Source organism: Athene cunicularia, assembly GCF_003259725.1.
Source record: "Athene cunicularia isolate RWA chromosome 5 unlocalized genomic scaffold, athCun1 chr5_part1, whole genome shotgun sequence".
Taxonomy (NCBI): domain Eukaryota; kingdom Metazoa; phylum Chordata; class Aves; order Strigiformes; family Strigidae; genus Athene; species Athene cunicularia.
The window spans coordinates 11,950,133-11,970,297 of record NW_020799101.1 but is presented as its reverse complement, the minus strand read 5'-3'; the positions used below and the strand labels follow the sequence as shown (position 1 = coordinate 11,970,297).

At 38.8% G+C, this 20,165-nt stretch overlaps 1 protein-coding gene across 6 annotated transcripts in view; it reads left to right on the top strand.

The window, feature by feature from the left end:
• Positions 1-323: 323 nt before the first annotated feature.
• TRAF3 (TNF receptor associated factor 3) overlaps positions 324-20,165 on the top strand; it is a 72,633-nt gene continuing 52,791 nt past the window's right edge. For 3 of the 6 annotated variants that reach the window (XM_026849479.1, XM_026849474.1, XM_026849476.1), the window contains exons 1-3: positions 324-393; positions 16,418-16,557; positions 18,664-18,831. The gene's annotated coding sequence lies outside the window, so the exon portion shown is untranslated. The remainder of the gene's footprint in view (positions 394-16,417; positions 16,558-18,663; positions 18,832-20,165) is intronic. The other 3 variants (XM_026849480.1, XM_026849477.1, XM_026849478.1) reach the window with 2 other exon arrangements.

The following is a 20,165-nucleotide window of genomic DNA, read 5'->3' as shown; positions in this document are numbered from 1 at the left end:
CCGCGCTCGCTTCGCCTGCGCCGGCGGCCGCTCGGCTCCCGGCCATGGGGACTGGGGCGGTCGCCGCCGGGGAGAATCCTGTGCCGTTGGTAGGGAGCTGCCGCTGATCGGTGCGGAAGGAGTTATATTTGTGTAAAGTCTGTCTGTCTACAGCGGCCCTGCGCTATAAGCCGCGTCTGCCTGGCGTGAGCGGAAAGAAGAGTGGTTTGTTTTCACGCCATTCATTTTCTGCGCTGATTCGCGACACCGCGTTTTAGTATGTTAAATGGATCACCGCGTTGTAGGTTAGAAAAAATAACGAGTGTTTAAAAGTTTATACTGAGTCATTCCTCTGCAGATGAACCTATGACTGACTCATAATCTGAGAACTGCAGTGGCTTGTAAAATAGGAAGGTAAGGCATTTACTTCTTGATTTATTTGTATCTTCAAGTGTCAAAGATCTGAATTATCTGCAGAAACCCAAGAGAAATGGTATTAATGCTAAGAGATGTAATCGCATGTTCTGCCGATCTGAGCTTGTGTGTGACGTGGAAGACTGTATGTGCACCGCTGTGTGGATCTTTACCATGCATTAGGACGTTTTTCATCATTTTCTGTTTCTGTAGTAATAAAACGTGGGAAGTTCCGATGATACAATTTGAAATTTGCAGTCTCCTTGGGTCAGTGACTCCTCTAGCTTGTTGAGATCCAACAGCCTTGTATATTGTAATTCATGCGGGTTTTATTTTTAAAGTAGAGCTGTGTGTCTTTCCTTGCAGGTTTGTCCCGTAGAATGCACGTAGCATTCTTGTGCACTGATCTGAACTTGCATTCAGAGACTGAAAAGGAGTTTAGTGTATGATGTGAAGGTGTACTAGTGGTATTTAGCTTAGATAAATGAAATAGTCTAATTTTGAAATAGTTAGTAAAAATCCATTTTTAAAATATCTACTGACTTGTATAAAAGCCTGGATTTAAAGATAACACTGATTGTTAGAGTTAGAACTTAAAGAGATCATAGCATATAATGTATTTCATCCTTTAAAATGAGCCATTGGTCTGAAAGTGTCTGTAAATGGTGATCCATTAACGTAGATGTGTTACTATGATTAGGGAGAGGGTTTTTGAAATATTTGATCGTTTGGACTGAATCAGACGGTTTTTTTAATGGCTGAACTGGGAAACCCCTTGTCATGAAGCTTGAAAACGGAAACATTGATGTTTCATGAGTTTGAGCATTGCAATCAGGCAGCACTATGGGGTTATAAAAGTTGCTTTGTTCCAATGTGAAAATGATTTGTGTTTTACTGAAATATGCCTTGATGAGAAGCTTCCAATAATAGTGGGACCTAGGATATAGAAAGGTAAAGTGCATTCTGTAGAAAAGCAAATTAATTCTAATCAAAAGAGGGTGCTAAATGACTCAGTCTTCAGGCTTTCCTGAAGTCCTTCTGCAATTAAGTTTGATTATACCAGTTTTGAGAAGCCATTCTTGTACAGATTCAGAGATTTGATCATCTTGTAAGCGTGTTTACTGCTGGTACCTCAGAAAACCGTGTAAGGTGGCGGTAGTTAGCATCCGTGACAAAAAATTCTTATGAAGTCTTACCAGTCCGTGTTAATACAGTTTGTCTTCTACATAATTTCAAGGACTTGTTGTATTTTAGATCTTTACATTGTTCTTGCCCACAATAAAAAGTTTAGGTGAGAGAAGAGGAACATGTTTTTTCAGTACTGAATTCCAGCTGTTCTATGGCGATGCTGAAAATAAGAAAAAACAGAAATCTTAATTTTAAACTTTTGTTGTTATAAACCCCTGGAACATAAATACATTGATAAGTAGATGATCATAGTTTCTCTGCAGATGAAAAGGCTGTTTAAAATAGGGATGACTTAAATCTATTCCAATATCCTAAGCTGGCTTTGAATAGATACTGCAAGAATAATATGTTTTGATCTCTGATATCTTAGATGATGCAATAACTGGGTTTCATTAAATTTTTTATTATAATAGTGTTTTTTAATTGAAGGTGCTGAATCTTATGATGTCTGAAGACTGCTCGTTACACATTGGTTTCAGATGTCTGTGCTCTTGTGCACAGTTCCTTTAAAGAATTGCCAAGGCTTAATTTTTTTTTTTTTTTTGTTAATGCCTGTGGGTGGGTACTTTCTGAATACGATGCTTGTATTTGAAACCTCCTGGCATTTTTGGCATATGGCTCAGGAACACCAAGAGTGGTGGGAGAGAGTGAAATTGGAGATGTCAAGATGTGGTATGGGAAAAAGAAGCCAAGGGAGGGAGACTTTTGTGTTTTTGTGGAACAGGATAAAGGTGTGATTGTAGCACAGGAGATAGCGCTGTAGTTGTGCTAGGTTTTATCTTACACTTTCTAACCTGTGGTGATGAAGTGGTGACATAGAAACTACAGCAGTGAAGGACTGGCAAAGAGACTATAACTGGTCTTCTAGCTCTGCCTACTGGAAGCCCATACACTCATAAATGGATAAAGTTAGAATATGTTTAGACAAATCACAAACACATTTCGTTTTTTTCTATGCCTTTTGTTTTTAAGGTAGAAAGAGAAAGGACTACAGAATTGAGAGGAAAGGGGGGGCAACTTAGAATGAAAGATCATTAGGTATCTGCAAAGTAGGAAGAGGTGCTCTCTTATAATGAGAGAGAAAAGGAAATAAAGACAGAAAAGCCCCTAGAAAATCAGTAAGGAAAGTATACAGTAGAAAGATCTTAGAATTTAGGGAGAAAATAAGACAAAAGATAACTTCGTGTTTGGAACTGTGATATTGAGATATATTTAGATGGTCTTTGAGGATGTTTTTGTTTTCTTCCTGGAGATCCTTTCTACTGAAGCACTGACGGCAAAATATCGTTGCCACTGTGACTTCAATTGCTGCTGACTGTTGGCTTTGTAACTAGGTTAACAGGGCGAGTGTCTCTAAAATTATATACAACAACTGTAGGTCACTAATCCTCTCCACCCCCCAAAAAATGTTAAGCCTTTGATTTCCGTGCTGTTGTTCTTCCCTGCTGCTTTACGCTGCATGTGTAAAGTGTGATTTTTCAGTAGAATTTCAAGTCCTGCAGATCATCTTGTCAAGGGCAGCATGGGAAGTGAAGTCTCAACATGTTCATGGATGCAGAAGTTCAGTAATGGACATGTGTGATGGCCTTCATCCCTGGCCCCCTCCTTGTACTGAAAACTGAGGTGTTGTATATGTTGACATCAAGATTGAATTTTTGCAAATTGCAGGTGTTAGAACTGCAGTGGGCGTAGCAGGAATGCTTTAAGTTGCAATGTTTCATAGTTCCAGTTTTGTACAGTATCATAAAATGATTGTTTATGAAATAATAGATTTCTCTGTATAGAGGAAACATTCTGTAGATTATTTACAATGTTGAAAATTGCTAACAATTCTGTAGTATAGTTTAAATGCTCTGAAGTGAATATATCCTTTCACATACAGTACCTATAGCAAATGCATCAGTCCAAAACATTAGTGAAGTCATGAAACTTTTTTTTTACATTCTTTAATGATGCCTCTGTGGAAGCTCAGAATTAGAAAAATTTAACATTTGGAATAATACTGAACTTTTGTCTGACTGGTTTCTGCATTAATGGAGAAACATATTTTTGTACATAAAGATAGGCTCATTCAAGACAAGCTCAAAATGCCATGAGTCTTTACAGCTTTCTTAGGTGTCTAGCAAAAAGAGTTATTTTGATTTGGTCTGTCTTGAAAAGCACATTGTAGACGCTACTGTAAGATAAGTCGTGCCTTCCTGGCTGCCACTTCATTCCTGCAAGCTTTGACATCTATCAAGAAAGAGAAGATGGTCCATTGAAGATATCAGTGTAAAATCTAGGAGACCTGGAGGCTGCTGTTTGTTTTTTTTTTTTTTTTTTTTTTTTTTTTTTTTTTTTTTTTTTTTTTTTTTTCCTGTAGATGTGTGTACTGTAGGTCATTCAGTTAGGGCCAGACAGACAAGGGGCTTTGCAGCATGAAGTGATGTGACATCATGCCCAAGTCCCAGGGGCAGAAGGGGGATTCCAGTCCAAGTTTCCTACTTCCCTGGGGAGTATTCTCATCATCAAGCCACAGGCCAGTTAAGAGTAGTGTCACTTCCTTCTCTTGAAACTCTTCTGCTATGCCAGGAATAATCAAAACTCAGTGTGCCTGAGAAACAGAACAAGGGGAAGCATGATGTCTCAGTCAAGTGGTTAGGACAATTACCAGGATGAGGAAAGACATAGAGTCTGCTGATATTTCTTCCACTGCTGTTCTGTTCCTTGTTTTCTGATGCATTAGAACTTGATGTTGAGGTGCTTGCTGAGGTGATCAGCCTTGTTAAGACAGACTTTTCCTTCCCCAGCACGTCTTCTATGGTTAAGAAGAGAGTACTGGTACTTGCGTGCTGCTCAGGTTAGGTGGTGGCTGACTGGGAGTTCTGAGAATAACTTTGATGCAGCTACTGGCTTATGTGTGTCTGGCTCCATGTACAAACCATTTTCCTGGCCTGTAATAAAATGGGAATAGTGGTGCTTTCCTACAGTCGGAAGATATAAAAGTGAAGAGATGCTGAGACCCATCAGGGCAGTACAAGTGTCATCTGTTGATAAATGAAATAAATTGCAAGTGCAGTGTAAGAGGCATCCTGTTCTGTCTCCTCTGCAGTGCTGGTGCCATTCTGCACCGTCAGCATCGTGGGACAGGAAACAGTATTTGCTTCACACTCTTCTATTGTTGTGTACGGCAAACATGCAGTGCTATATATGAAGCTGAGTGTACATGACAAAATTTGTCAGTGGTAGCTGTTCTGGTACTTGTCTCCAACTTTTCTGCTTGGATGTTCTAGAAAAATAACAATTTTTTCTTGTTCTACGGAACTAGCTTACTTGATAAATGTGCCTAAAATAACTTTCTAACAGCAAAGCCCAGCTCAAATCAAATTTTGGCAATGTGAATGGATTTCGTTTTTTAAGCTCATCTGTGTACTTGAGGGAGGGAGGTAATTGGAACAATTACCGGAGGTTTTTATAATAGAGATCTTGTGTACTGTACCAGTTTGACTGTGTCCTCTCTGTCTTTCCACAGAGAGGAACCTTTTGAGAGTTGGTTTCCTTGAGTGTTGTGGCTTCTAACTTAATGGCTCGCAGATGTAAGTCTTGATTTTACATAGGAAGCATAGCCTTACAGTTTTCATTCAACTTGTTCTTGCTTTAATCTCCTTTAAACCATCCCAAGTGACTCTTCTTTCTGCATTTTATGCTCTTCAGCTCCTAATGGAATGCTCTTGTCCATGCTGTGTTTCCCTTCTATCTTGTTTGGCCAAACTGTATGAATGGTTTTAATTTCTCAAGCTGATTCCTCTGATTCTTAGAAGTGTTTTTATTTTGAACTGCTTTCAGTCAGATCTCTTGTAATTTTAGAGTTGTTGAGGGATGACTTTTATTGCAAGGTATCTTCATCCTTCCTCTTGAGCAAAGTGACTGCATTTTCCTCTTTTCCCTACTTCCTTTTATATCACTTTTCTCTTGAAATACTTGTTTCCAGGCTTGTACTTTCTTGCACACTTATAGCTAATAATTTTTATCTGCAAATTCACTTTTCTTTGACCTTTCTGTAGCTGCTTGCTTCTTTGATTCCTTCCCTACCTCACCTCCCACTCCAGGTGAATTAACAGGCTCTTCTCTTCCAGGTCACTAAAGATGGTCTACAATGTATCCTACTATTGACTGAAGTATAGGTCTTTAAATCTACGCCTGCGCTCTCATTCCATCCTTTTTACTGTCCTCTTTTCTGTTCAGCACAATATCCTTGAGAGAGGAGCATTATGCTTTTGCCCTGGAATGTTTTTATTGTTGTGACTTGTGGTTGAACCTGATTAGGACACCAGTTCTCCATTCAATGGGTGCCAAAGGTAAAGTGCTTGTGGTAAAATGACATGTTCTCATAATGCTACCATTTGGCTGACAGTTTGAGTAGAAGGAAGTTGGATACCTAAATAAATGAAGGCAGCTAATTTGCATATGTGCATCTCTAGTGTTTTTGGAACCCTTTGATGCAGTAGTATTTTCATTGTCTTCTAGAACTTAAGCGTGGTTTTTTTTTGGGGGGGAAAGCAAGGAATTGAGAACTTCATTTGAAGTTAATAATACATGGTATCACTTAAAGTCAGCAGTATCTCCTCTGTCTGTTTTCCATCAGGAGCTGAATCATGTTTCTATCTACAGAACCTGAGCATGCTATATTTCAAATCAGCAAATATGTCTTACTACTCACCCATGGTGTCAGTATGTAATGGAAATACGAATGGATCCTGTGTTGTAGTTCAGCTAGTAGATATTGCTGTTGTGGGGCTCATACTGTTTGGCAGGGGGTTTTGTATCTGTGTTATAGCAAGGTATTTTGACACTCTTGGAGCGTTTCTAGAAGAATGGTCTTGGAAATCTCTAGGAAGATAAAACACGTTTATTGTTATTTGTGTGTTGTACTTCATCAGCTATTTTTCAGTACTTGGAACCATACATTTCCCTTATTCCTCTTCCCTTCTTATAAATTCCCAAAAACTTCACTTTCATTTTGAAAAGATTTAGACATGCAACTTTCAGTATTTTGGCCAGTAAGATTTTGAGGGAGTTTTGGGGGATTTACTCTTGGTTGGTTGTGTGGGGGTTTTTTGGTGTGGGTGTTTTTTTGTTTGCTTTGTTTTTGTGGGGTGGTTTGTTTTGTTTGGCTTTTTTGGTTTGTTTTTTAAGAAAGATTTAGGACAAGCAGATAAATATCATCTACTGTGTTCTGTATATTTTTGCTGAGGACATTATCTCAAAATAAACGAGGAAGAAGCTTGGAATTGCCCTGTTTGTGTAAATAAAGCTGTTAGTACATGTAGGCAAAGTATGATGCTGTATTTTTGTCGAATTATTTACTAAGACTTTTGGTGTTTGTAATGTATTGTAATGGAAATCTCATCTGACATGAGATAGGACAGACAGACTTTGAGCTATACATAAAAAGGCAATTATTCCAGAACAAGAGTGTCCATATGCTGAGTTAACTGGAAAAGTTCAAAGTAATTGAATCCTTACTTGCAATGTTGCGATTTATAGGAAGAACATACTACTGCTTATAGATCCATAAGTTCTTTCATGTTTGTCTGCAAGAGGAAATGTTAATGAGATAAATAGTAGAAGCTGACAACAGTCATCATGCTACATGCTTTATTGATGCGTACGATAATTTGCTACCCATCTCCCATATACAGTATGTTCTGTAGCAGAAGTGCAACCTGAAGATGTCTTGGAATGCCTACCTTCCTCTTTAGCAGGTATAGGTAGTGACTTCTGTTGCTGTGGTTAAGGTCCAGGTTTGTCCATATGCCTTACACGTTAAAGGTACTGACATACCTGTTTTGCTTTCAGTAGGAAAGTTTAAATATACTTAAGGTAGCTGTATTTTTAAGCTGGCATTCGTGCTTTATAGTGTTAGTTTGGGTTTTTTGGTTTTGCTTTTTTTTTTTTTTTTAAAAAAAAGTACTTCTGACTAAAATATTATCTTCTGGTTAAACCTTCTGGTTAAACATCCTGTTGTACTTAATGAATTTGTGAATGTAATGGCTGTGAGAAGAGGACTGTCTGATTGTTGTCTGTGGAGAAATGATTTGGCTTCTCTTGTAGCTAATCAGTTTATAGAGTATTAAATGGGCCATGTGTTAAAGTATCAGTTGTAAACACCTCCCAGATAAAATGTTTGTCATGTTAAAGAAGGGGAAAAATTGGTGAGATCTCCATTAGATGGTGCTGCTGGGATTGAAATATTTATATACCTAATGGAAGCAGCCTAGAACTGTTTTCCTGGCTGTATTTTTTTTTTTTTCTTAAAAGGACTTCTTGATAAAATACTTTCCAAAGGCAAGGACACTTGATAAGATTTTTTTTCTTTGTTTGTTTGAGATGAAAAGATACTAAAAGGAGAGGCTGGCTCCATGGGAGGGAGATATGGAAGAAATAAATCATGCTTTTTGCATGAGTGATTTAGATTTTAGCAGCTGCTGCTGTTGTAGCTCTCATCTGTTTGAGTGTTGACTCTGTTACGTTCATGCCTTGCTAACATGTAGGTGGGGATAATGCAGTATTAGAGAAGTTTGATGTTAAGAAATACTTGATTTAAAAATAAATTCAAAAATTAATTAGACTGAGCATTACAGCTATAACAACCTCATGAGTCTAGTATTTGAGTTCCTGTCTTCTTGTTGACCCCTGCCCACTAGCATTTCTTTTTAAAGAGCAGTATTTTAACTTAAGCACCTGATGATAGTATTCCTTTTCCTAAGCCCTGACTAGTAATTTTAGAAGAACTTAGGGGAACAAAGATGGTGCCTACACACAGATGCGCTTAGTGCCATCTTAAATGCAGTAGGTGATCCCATATGGTCTGAAGTTGGTGCTCCAAAAGTGTGTAGTCTTTTATATGGCCCAACTCTTACCTTCCAGTCCTGCACACATCTTGGATATTTTAGAGCATCTAAAATTGTACTAAACACCTGTGATTGGACACCTGACTCACTCTGCAGTAGTTAGAGTTGAGATACATATTAAATAAAATGATGTTCATTAGCAAGTGTATTTGTTAAATACTCCTTGTTGTTAGGAATCCTTCAAAGATAGAAGACAGGGTTGCTGAGGTCTTTGAATCTTCCATACCACGGGGCTGTAAGTAGAAAAACCCCCTCATGTTTAGAAATGGCGTTGGTCAAGACCAATAGAGTGAGTCAGGTTAGGTTCATGAAGCCACAGCCCTCTTCTCATTATAGGTAGAAGTATTTTTAGTGTGAATTAAAGAATTAAGGTAACTGATGAGCTATAAAAACATTTAGTAGCATTAAATAGTACTGAGCAAGAAATGTAAGAGACAGAATCTTTCTTAAGAAACAAAGATTATTTTTTTTCCTTTGAAGAAGTAGTAGCTTAGCAAAAATCTACATCTTGGGGTTGGAAAGTTTAAATAATTTTGGATTCAACAGCGGGAAGCCTGGGTTAACAGACTTGATCTGAGTTTAACAGCTGTTAAAGTGGTGTGCAGCAGCCAGTGGACTTCATACGTAATTTTCTGTTTTCAAAAAAAGAAATTGAGAAGTCTGCAAAAATCTTTGTGAACTTTCTAACCTTGACCAGGCTTAAAATGTGTGATTGCCAGGTGCTATTAGTTGCCCAGAATTTAGCAGGTTGAAGTAATAGGTAGAGGGATGATGCTCATTGGTCTTAATCGTCCATTTTGGAATAACTCAAATAGGAAAAGTTATCAGTTATGTGATAACTGGAGAAATGGACAAGCTGTTATGTGAGAGAACTTGGCCATTAGCGTTTTATCAGTTTGCTAATAATAACTTACAGCTTGCTAATAGCAACCCTTAAAGGGACAATTAAAAGATAGCAGTTATAATGTTATCCAGCCATACAACTTCACATCAAATATGAACTTGATATTCCTCAGTTAGGTGATTGGCTTGCTAAGTGAGGCTAAAGCCAAAGGTGGAAATGAATTTGGCAGAAAGTAAGTCATGCTTGATCACTGTGAACAGAAAGCCTTAATTCTACCATTGCCATAGGATAGTATATAGACGGAAGGGTGATAGTATTCTGGGCCCTATTAATAGATACTTAAATATTAGCAAAACCTAGCCTTGCTTCTTCCCTCCGACCTTGACTTTCAACTGGTTAGGAGACTACCGTTGTGTTTACAGGCTAAGACTTGGCAATTAACAGGATTTGTCATTGTATTTTGCTGCACTTAGATTCTAGATCAAGGAATAACTGTTGCTCCTACAGCCAAAATGGCATCAACAGCATATCCCACAGGAATGTTGATCAGAGATGGCATAGCAAGGACAGTCAGGGAAGAAATGATAATGTATTGTGTATTAAGGATGTGTATGTTTATTTTTAGGTGAAGAAGGTAATGAGGGGAGGTCTAGGGAGTGGTAAGAGCAGTATTGTGATAGACCCACCAAAAATGGGTGGAGGGGTGGTGAAGCTTATTTCTGTTTTTAAAAAATACTAAATAAACAATCAAACATGAGATTTGGCATAAATGAAGGTTTTTATTTGCACAGGTATCTTTTGAGAAAGGCGTGTGGGGCGTGCATTTGTATGCAAGAATTTTTTTGATGTATGGGAAGGCTCTTGATAATAAATATGGATGCTTGTCTTGATTTAATGTTGACCAAGAGAAGAAGGAGCTGGTTAAAAAGATGGAAGAAGGCGGTGGCTTGTGAAAGATTAACTTGAACTGATAACACTCAGTATTTCTAGGAAGTGAAGGAGGGAGAACAGCAAAATAGAGAAGGACAGCAAAATAAAGATGACAACAAGAATTCATAAGATTTATAGGTAATGTGCCGTAGGAAGTCTGAATCTAAGGAATTCAGTTAAAATTATCTTCCTTCAAGGGAACAAGCATGAATTAGTAATTTTTACTTTCTTTTGCACTGACACATAGCAACAGGCAGCTTTGGCTAAATTAATACATTGCTACTGATTTGAAATTTAAGAAGAAATTATATGAATTTAAGTAACAGTGTTAAAGATGCATAAGAAAGAGTGGCACAGGTGTGTAGAAAGAAGATTGGAGTGTTTGAGCCATAAACCAGTATTAAACTAACATGGGAGTTAAAAGAATAACAAGATGATGTTCTTCATGTGGTCTTGAGCAGAAAGAGGGTATTGTTCCAGTAGCCAATATGGAGGGAAAAGTGACAAAAGTTGATGCCAAGAGAAATAAACTGATTATTCTTTGGTCTGTCTTCTTTAGAAAAAACAACTGATATAATGCATAACGCAGTTAGCTGTTAACTCTTTCACGTCTGTTTGGGTTAGTTGATTGAGGTTAAATACCCTTCAAAAGGGTTTTTCTGTTTGATCTTGTGATTTGTTTTCTGTGATAAGAGTGATGTGAAACTGAGTAATGAAATTTATTTTCCAGAAAAGTAAGAATAAATGCTTTGTTTATAAACATTTGCAGGGTAACATTACCATCATTGTGTTACCCATCTGCAGGGTAACAAAATGATGGTAAGGGCCATTAGAAATTCTTCCATAGTATTTTATGACAATTCTTTCTGTGTCCTTAGATTAAGGGTATAGGGGACTGAGGAGAAACAGTCTGGTTTAAAGGATATAGCTGCAAGGGTAGCATGCAATGAATTGGAAAAGCGAGCAGGAATACGCAGGCAGCTGTCATCATCTCAGGTGATACTACCTAGGCATCAGTTTTGACTCTTGAGATAGTTAAAATTTTCCAACAATTACTTTAAGGACTGAATAATAGAGAACAAATTTAGTACATTTTCAAACAGATACCAAACTGGGAACCCCTGTAAGTATTCTGGAGAACATAACTCCAGTTCAGAATGAACAGGCCTTGATGAGGTCAGTGGCATCTGGTAGCTCCCTGCTTTTAAGTTTTCATATGGCCTACATTTTTGTCACAACCAAGGATGCAGCTTTAGTTTCTCTTGTTCACCTGACTTCAGATAATGACATCCTGAATTAGATTCAGTGAGCTTCAGAGTTCTTGGCCTACAACCTCGTATATTGTCTTAAATGAAATGCCTGAACCTGATTTTGGGGCTAGATGCAGTGTGTCAGTCTTGAGTTTCACTTCAGTGAAACTTCAGTGTTGCTATTTCTGCCACTCTTAGAGTAGACCCAGAACTGCAGTGTGCTGGAACTCACATTGTACCATGGGTAGTGTTTAAACCACCAGCAAACACAAGTTTTATGTTGTATGTTGTGAACTGTAAAAAACAAGGAGCCATGGTTTTGTGGGTTTGTTTTGGGTTTTTTTTTTTGATTGTTTTGGTTTGTTTTTTTTAGTACCACAAGCATAGTAAATTCCAAGGAAGAGGTGGGAAGGCCAAATAAAGGTGTATCAATATCTTAATGGCTGTAGTTAGTCACCAAGGCTCAAGCATCAGAGACTATTGCCAAGTATTACATACAATAAGTAAAATGAAAGCAAGAGCATTTAAAGAGCATTTTAATAATACGTTTCTATATGGCCTTATTCCCTGTTAGAGCTCCCTAAGTCCATACAATACTCAGCTTAAACTGCTGGTGTCTCTTTGTTCTTCTGATCTCTACTAATTTTCCTGCAAATAGAAACGATTTTAAGAAGCCTTTAATTTTTGCATACAAGTGACTTCTGAGATGCTGTTTCCTTACAGCCTCTGGTGAAACTACCCTACATATCCACATGTTCATTGCAAGAGCGCAGTGTATAATGCCTGTACAGAAGTGTTCAGCTTCCATTGTCTAAGCTAATGTAGGATTTTGATCTATTTTCAATAACTAGGATGAGACTAAGTGGTGACTGGGTCATTTTTTCTGCCAATACTCAAAGAATCCTAGAATGGTTTGGGCTGGAAGGGACCTTGAAGATCATGTAGTTCCAACCCCCCTGCCATGGGCAGGGACACCTTCCACTAGCCCAGGCTGCTCAAAGCCCTGTCCAACCTGGCCTTGAACACTGCCAGGGAGGGGGCAGCCACAGCTTCTCTGGGCAATCAGTGCCAGGGCCTCACCACCCTCACAGTGAAGAACGTCTTCCTTATATCTAATCTAAATTTACCCTTTTTCGGTTTAAAGCCAATACCCCTTGTTCTGTCACTATGTGCCCTTGTAAAAAGTCTCTCTCCAGCTTTCTTGTAGGCCCTCTTTAGGTACTGGAAGGCTGCTAAAAGGTGTCCCTAGAGCCTTCTCTCTCCAGGCTGAACAGCCTCAACTCTCTCAGGCTGTCCTCATAAGGGAGGTGCTCCAGCCCCCTGATCATCTTTGTGGCCTCCTCTGGACCTGCTTGAGCAGGTCCATGTGCTACTTATATTGGGGGCCCCAGAGCTCAACACAGTACTCCAGGAGAGGTCTCAAAAGAGCAGAGTACGGGAGGAGAATCACCTCCCTTGACCTGCTGTCCCTGTTTCTCTTGATGCAGCCCAGGATGCAGTTGGTTTTCTGGACTGCAGATGCACATTGGCGGGTCATATTGAGCTTCTCATCAACCAGTGCCCCCCAGGTCTTTCTCCTGAGGGCTGCTGTCAGTCCATTCTCTGCCCAGCCTGTATTTGTGCTTGGGATTGCCTCAACCCATGTGCAGGACCTTGCACTTGGCCTTGTTGAACTTCATGAGGTTTGCACAGGCCACCTCTCCAGCCTGTCCAGGTCCCTCTGCATGGCACATCCCTTCCCTCCATCACATCAACAGCAGCACACAGCTTGGTGTCATTGGCAAACTTGCTGAAGGTGCCCTCGATCCCACTGTCCATGTCATCGACAGATGTTAGAGTGCCAGTCCTAATACTGACCCCTGAGGGGGTGTGGTCGGTCATCTTTGTGACAGTGTTGCAGCTTTGCTATGGCTGTGGCAGAGCTAGTTAGACAGTCCAAATTAGCTAACCTTGGAAAAGCAGGCAGGATGAGAATTGGTGTCAGGCTGATGACTTTTCAGAATTATGTTAACTGATAAAACTGACCTACTACCAGTACTGAATGAGGTGAAAATGCACAGGGGAAATAGATCTGAAATGTTACATATTGTAAATCAGTAAAACCATTGCCTGCAATTTGCCCAAGTGTAATTGTTTCTGGTGGTTCTCTAAACACAGAAGGCTTCAGGGTTGTCTCCAGTCCATACTCTGACTTGTGGATCATCAGACTGCGTGTATAAAGTCTGAAGTTAGTATGTGAGTAGAAAACTCTTAAGTGTTCTTAAACAGTGATACAGGGGTCTTTATCTTCTTATGTCCATAAGCAGAGCTCTGTAGAAGGAGAGTCTCCATTACTGAAAAAAGAGAGTCTTTCCAACGTGTGGTGTCACTCTGTCTTCAAGTTCTCCTTTCTTTCATTCACCAGAAAACTAGATCAGGGGCTGGACTGTAGACTAGAACACAGCTGTTTGTTACTGCTGCAGTGATTTTTTTTTTAATCTATCATTTGCCTCTGGTCCATTTTTTTTTTTGTTTTTTTGTCTTTTTATTTATTTTTCATTGTGTGTTTTTATTCTGTACTGAGGTCCTTCCTTGAACCACATGGAGATACAGTGCGAGACAAGAAATACTGAAGCCTCTATAGCATTATTTTCCTATCTGAATTAAGGAAATTGTTCTCATCTTGTGATCTAAGCTTATGACAGTGGCTCCAAGGATACTGATCTCTGTAGGGCCATCTTGCAAAACAGTAGATTAAGCTTGCTCCAGCTTGTTTTCTAGATATCTAATGCTCTAGGAAGAACTGTGCTTACTCTTGTGATTTGAAGTGTAGCAGTAGCCTTAGGTGGAAAACCTAAGGCAGACCACAAAACCAATATTGTTCTGACTGTGTTTTTTTGATAAGGCATACAGGGAGAGCAGCCTGCAAGTTTATGGAGGGTGAGGACTGGTGTTCAGTATGTGGATAAAGATGATGAAGTCTATGTAAGTACAGCGCTGTCAGGACTGACAAGAGAAGTCTAGTTGCAGATGAGGAGGAGTGCTATCCTCGGGAACTTAAACTGTGCTACTTGTCTGCTTTCTGTGTGAAATGGTGGACACCTTTGGATCCTCAGGATGGTTCCCAGAGATTGCTTTGGTCATTACAACATGGAGATGTTGCCTTTTACTTGGGCAATGCAGCTGTATCGCTTGTCTTGGTCTATATGCTCCAGGGGTAGAATTTAGGCCGTTTTTTTTTTTTTTTTTTTTTTTTCTTTCCCTTTCTAACTACAAGTTGGTTCTGTCATGCAGTGGAGACAGCCCCCTTAACTGGGTTTTGATTTTCGAGCATATAGTTATTGGAGTCAGAAGCCTTTTTCATTCATTCTTCGGTTATCATCAATGAAGATAAAACTCACATAATCACAGATACGGCTTTTGCTGGCAAATACATAGGTAAATTGTCTGTGAGAAGGAAAGTGAGGTAGGATGTCTTAATGTACTGTGGAGTGGAAAGAATGTTTCAGGATAGAAACCTTTCTGAAGGATTTGCATCACCAAAAATAAGGAAAGGACCACAGAAGCACTTGTTCATATGTTGCATTATGGAGCAAAAAAGATGATGAATTTAACCCTCTGAGTTTGGGCTTCTAAACATTCCTACCCCCCATGCCCCTGAATGCCTTGTCTGTTAGGAAAGTTGTATTACACAGTCATGGTAACAGTTGTACTTCTTCAGTACTAAAACAAATATGGTGTTTACACTTTTGAGATGTTACATAGTAGGGTTTGTTTTATGATCAGTTTTGTAATTTCAAGTCTGTTTTAGAGCTCGAATCCCAATACTTGTACACTTATGATCCATAGCATTAATTAAAAATATTTATTCAATTTCAAAAGCTGTGCAATTAAAAAACCAGACGTACTCTTAAGTATCATTAAAAATATTTTAAAACCAGCAACTAAAATATAATCTGAACAATATGTATTTAATTGATCAATTTTTGCAGAATAAGGGGAATAATATTTGAGCTTTGAAACGTTTTCAATTTACTTTTTGATTTTATATATAATCCTTAAGCTGTTATCAGCCCTCTGAATACTGAGGAGATTTTTTCATTCAAGCTGCTTTGAGTGAACTGCATTTGATGTGGTAGTCATGTTGCCGTGTATTTTCGTTGCGAAAAGAAGGAAAGAACACCTTTCAGTTCGTTACTGTGGTCTGTAGGGATTCTTGGCTCTTTTGTTAGCTTTTATTTCACAGTAAAGTAAAAATGGAAGAAATAAGATGGTATCGTGCTTTCTTGTAAATCCATTCCGGCTGTTTCACTAGTACTAGTTTTCTACAAGAATAAAACTGGTAGCTTGAATTACTTCAGTTCTCAGTATCACAGGTCAGAAATTGTGACGATGTGCTAGCCAATATGTTTTAATACCATTTGGTGTTAGTATTAAAACTACCTGTGTTTTCAATGTTCATATTTCCCTCCTTTTATATCAGAGTGTAAATCTTGCCTATGCTGAATATGTTGAAGTACAGTAGCTAGTAAAATTAGACCTCTGTTGTGAAGTGGAGCATGCATGTCAGTTTCTTTTCTTGGTTTTGGTTTGGGTTAACAGAAGTATCTTTACATCTGCAGTTTCTGGAAATGTAAGAACACTGTGAACCTCTGGCCAAAAAAAAATTTTCCCATTATGTAAAACATTCTTGCAGATTAGCTTGACTCACTTAAGTGGTGCTAGGGGTGACTTCCTTCATGAAGTAAATAGACTTTTGCAATGAATTTTCTAGTGAACGAATAAATCTCAGTGCAGCTTTTTGATTTGCTGTAGTTTGTTACGGTTTTGTGCAACCTTAACCTACTATTTATCTTTTCTGCCTTGAGGCTTGTGAGAATTGTTTCTGTATATTAATAGGAGATGCTTGAAACCGACTTTACTTGTTTGTTTCCCGGCAGGAAAGCCTGAGTACTTAGGCTTAAACTGAATCAAGACCAGCTCTCAGCAGTGGGAGACAATATATTAATCCATTGGAAGCACAGACTGCAGTCTTGTGTGTCACTGTGGTTTGGGTTGTGAATTTTTTTCATGTGAACAGGTAGGTAACAATTCTTCTGCTGTATGTATTTTCGGGATATGTGCATTTAGAAACCTCATGACAGTTGTGAGCTGGGATTTTTTGTAGGTTTTTTTTTTTCTTTGGTAGAAGTAGTACTTGTATCATTGCATGAAACTGTAAAGTACCTTGTTCTCCTTGCGTTTTCACATCTCTAAGTTGATGGTACTAATTTTACAAATCATCTTCAGTGCCTGGACTTGCTTTAGTTATGAATGAGGGTGTTACCTCAAAAGTCAAACAAGTTTCATTCTTATTTCTGTAAGTAAACCCTCTTAAAGCCTTGCTCTTGTTTTGTTTTCCACACAATCACAATGGACTATTTAGCAAGTTCTACTGCACTCTTTGCCTGATGGAATTAAGTCGCTTGATAGTATATGGAGGCTTGTTTGTTTATTTTTCGTTCATTTTATCAGTTCCATTGTATTTGCAAGCAAGGTAAGCATATTATTATCTCTATTTCATTAAACATCTGAGGGAAAGATTTTTTTTTTTTCCCCAAGTAGCTTAAAAATAAGATTAGAACTCATAGGTGGTAGCCAGCTTCCTCAGTCAGCCACAGCCTGATTTGGGAAACTGCATTGTACCTTAGCTGCAAGTGGAGAAAACATCCTGAATCTTGTAGAATAGTACCTTAGATGTGTTTGAAGTTGTGCTTTCCTTCCTTACTCTACTCTACTTTTTCTGGACTTTGAAAAGAAATAATGCTTCTACAAAAAAGTTAGTAGTCATCTTTTGCCTTCAATTTAAGCTGTAAATTAGGAATGGATAAAAAAAGTGAAACAGACTCTTTTTAACTTGTTGACATGAACATAGGAAATTCCTCAATCCTTCAGGTAAGTGATAGGAGTTGTGTCTTCGAAGAGCAGCAGCAGGTGATGCTCTGGGACTACTCTGTGGCCTGTTTCTTAGAGCAGGTGCAGCATTAGAAAGCTGGAAGGTAGAGAGGCTCTTTCAAAATTTGCTGTGGTAAAGGGGTAAAAATAAGCTTTGCTACAATAACACTAGACAATAGATTAAGCACTATGACTAAGAACTTGGTGTTTATGTGAATTAACGATGCTGTATATACACATAAGTTCATATTCTTGTTACAGTAAGTTCTTTTTGTAGGTTCACATAACAGTATAACAAGCCCTTTCTAGGTTGTGATCTAGATGTAGCACCTGAAGAGTGCAGGAAAAGGAAATAGGCTGCTGGAATGACTGGGTACTATCTTGGCGTTTTCTCTGTCTTACCCTCCCACCAAGAGTACACGGGACCTTTAACAATTTATGAAGCAGACTTTCTGTCTTTCTCTAAGATTTTATTTCTTGTCCCCATCTTGTAACTTACAGCTAGTCTTTTTTTTTTTTTTCCTAAGAAATGCATGTGTGTCCTTGATAGTGTGTGAATCCCATCCAGAAAGTAACTAGGCTGAATGTGGCTGTCTTCTAGTCATTCTCAGTATCCTGAAGCAAAACAGGTTAAAAAGTGTTGTTAAGGTGCTAGGTTTAGACTAGCTGCAGAAACTGAAAAATATTTAAAGGTCCTTATTTTACCAGTTATGTTTTTAGAGGAAAGGGATGGTTTTGGTCTTTCTTCCCCCCCAACTTTACCAAGATATAATTATGTTTTTGTGTTCCTTATTTCTAGTTATTTTTTCACTTTTGGCAGTTCCCAGCTTAAGGCTGAAGTCCTTTTATACAAGGTAATACGTATACAAGTGTGTGAAGAGATGGGAACTTGGTAGGTGTCCACGTAAGATCAGAGAAAGGAGGCATTATATCTGCTCCTCAGTGAAAGGGAATAGAAATGTACAGAAGTGCTTTAAGTCATGCAGAAAGTCTCTGATAGCTCTTCTAATTTTTTCTGTTTCAAAGCCAGTAGGCCTTTCCTCTTTTCAAATTCATTATTTTATTTTATTTTTTTTTTTTTTCTTTCTTCTAATGTGGTGTGTGATGTTTGGTCTGCAAACCAGGGAAGAGATTTGAAAGTGAAGATGACATTTAGTGTTAAATAAATTATTTTTAGTAGAGATGCACTTAAAATAAAACTAACCAAAACTTTGTTTGGGAGCCTAAACTGAGTATATGTTGTCCATTACAGGAATTTCAATTTTAACTAAGCCATGTTAGAAAAGAAAAAAATAATTGTAAACCTGCTGTTTTAGTGCATGAAAACTCAGGAGCCCCTGTGAAGAGTATGCAAAGGACTTGTGCACAGCTGTGAGAAATTAATCTTTCTCCCCACTATGGGTGGCAGAGTGGGTAGTAGGTACGTTCATTGTATCTGTGAGTCTGTACCTATGTTGCCTGTTACCTTTTCTTTAAAAGGCCAACATAAACCTTGTTGAAACATGTCACTGAAAACAACCAACCTTTTCACTGCTGTGAGCCAAAACCCAAAAGGATGCATCTACCTCCAAACTCTCCCGTTTCCTTTCTGCTTATCCCCACGTAACGTGCTCTGAATGCTGGCTACTTCCCCTTCTCCTGGGGGGCTGCAGCAGAAGGTAGGGAGGTGCTGAAGAGCAGCTGGAGGTTTCTGAGCTTTCCATGTCATTGTCAGCATCTGTTGAAGCCCTGCCTAATGTTCCAGTGAGGCCAAACCAGAAAAGACTGAGCAGAATCCTCCCCCAAGGAGGACATGGATCTCAAGGAATAATAGGCTGCTGATGGTAGGCAGCTGGGCTGCTGTGGGCTAAAAGATCCGGCCTTGGGCCTTGCTCTGAAGGATGGAGAGGGAAGGGAGGGATGGCGAGCAGTGATGAGCCTATTGTTGCAAATGAGCCAACAACTGGCTGATTGACACTGAGAGCTCATTGTTGCTCCTTTTGCTCTTAAATGCAGCTGTGAGGAATGAAGAAGTGAGGGCGGGAGAAGGAAAAAAAAGATCTAACCCCAGTATAAATTAGACTTCTAGTGTACAAGGACGCAATGGGCATAAATCAAAAAACCATAAATTTCCATCTGAACGCAAGAAAAACTTGACTGTGGGGGTGCTCAAAGACTGCAACACGTTTCCCAGAGTGGTAGTAGAGTTGCTCTCTGTACAGATACTTAAAACCTGATGGGGCACTGTTCTGAGCAGCTGGCTCTAGCTGACCCTGTTTGAACGGGGGGGTTGGACTAGGCAATTGCTAGAAGTCCCTTCCAGCCTCAACCCTGGTGTGAAACCTTCTTTAATATTTGGATGTATTCTTTAGCTGCTGTTGTGGAACACTTGGGAAATAATTACAAATACTCCTGCTGGGCGTTTGTCTCACAAATGCTGCTGCTGTGTAATCACAGCAGTTTTAATTGTATAGGGAAAGCATCCAAGTGGTAAAATAGTTAATTGACTAAACTGCCTGATTTAAGCAGCAAAAGCAAAAAACCCACCAGCACCCCCACCCCCCAAACCCCAGAAAACCGCAAACCTTAAAAATATTTTTTCTTTTTTAACCCTTTAAATATTAGTGGTTATGAGAATAAAAGGTAGCTTTAATATAACTTATAAACAAGTCACTAAATATAAAACAACCCTTAAGTATTAAAAAAATTGTTAATCTTTTTTTATTCTCCAATTCCTTCTAGTTTTGCCACAAAGTAAAATCCAAAAATTATTCA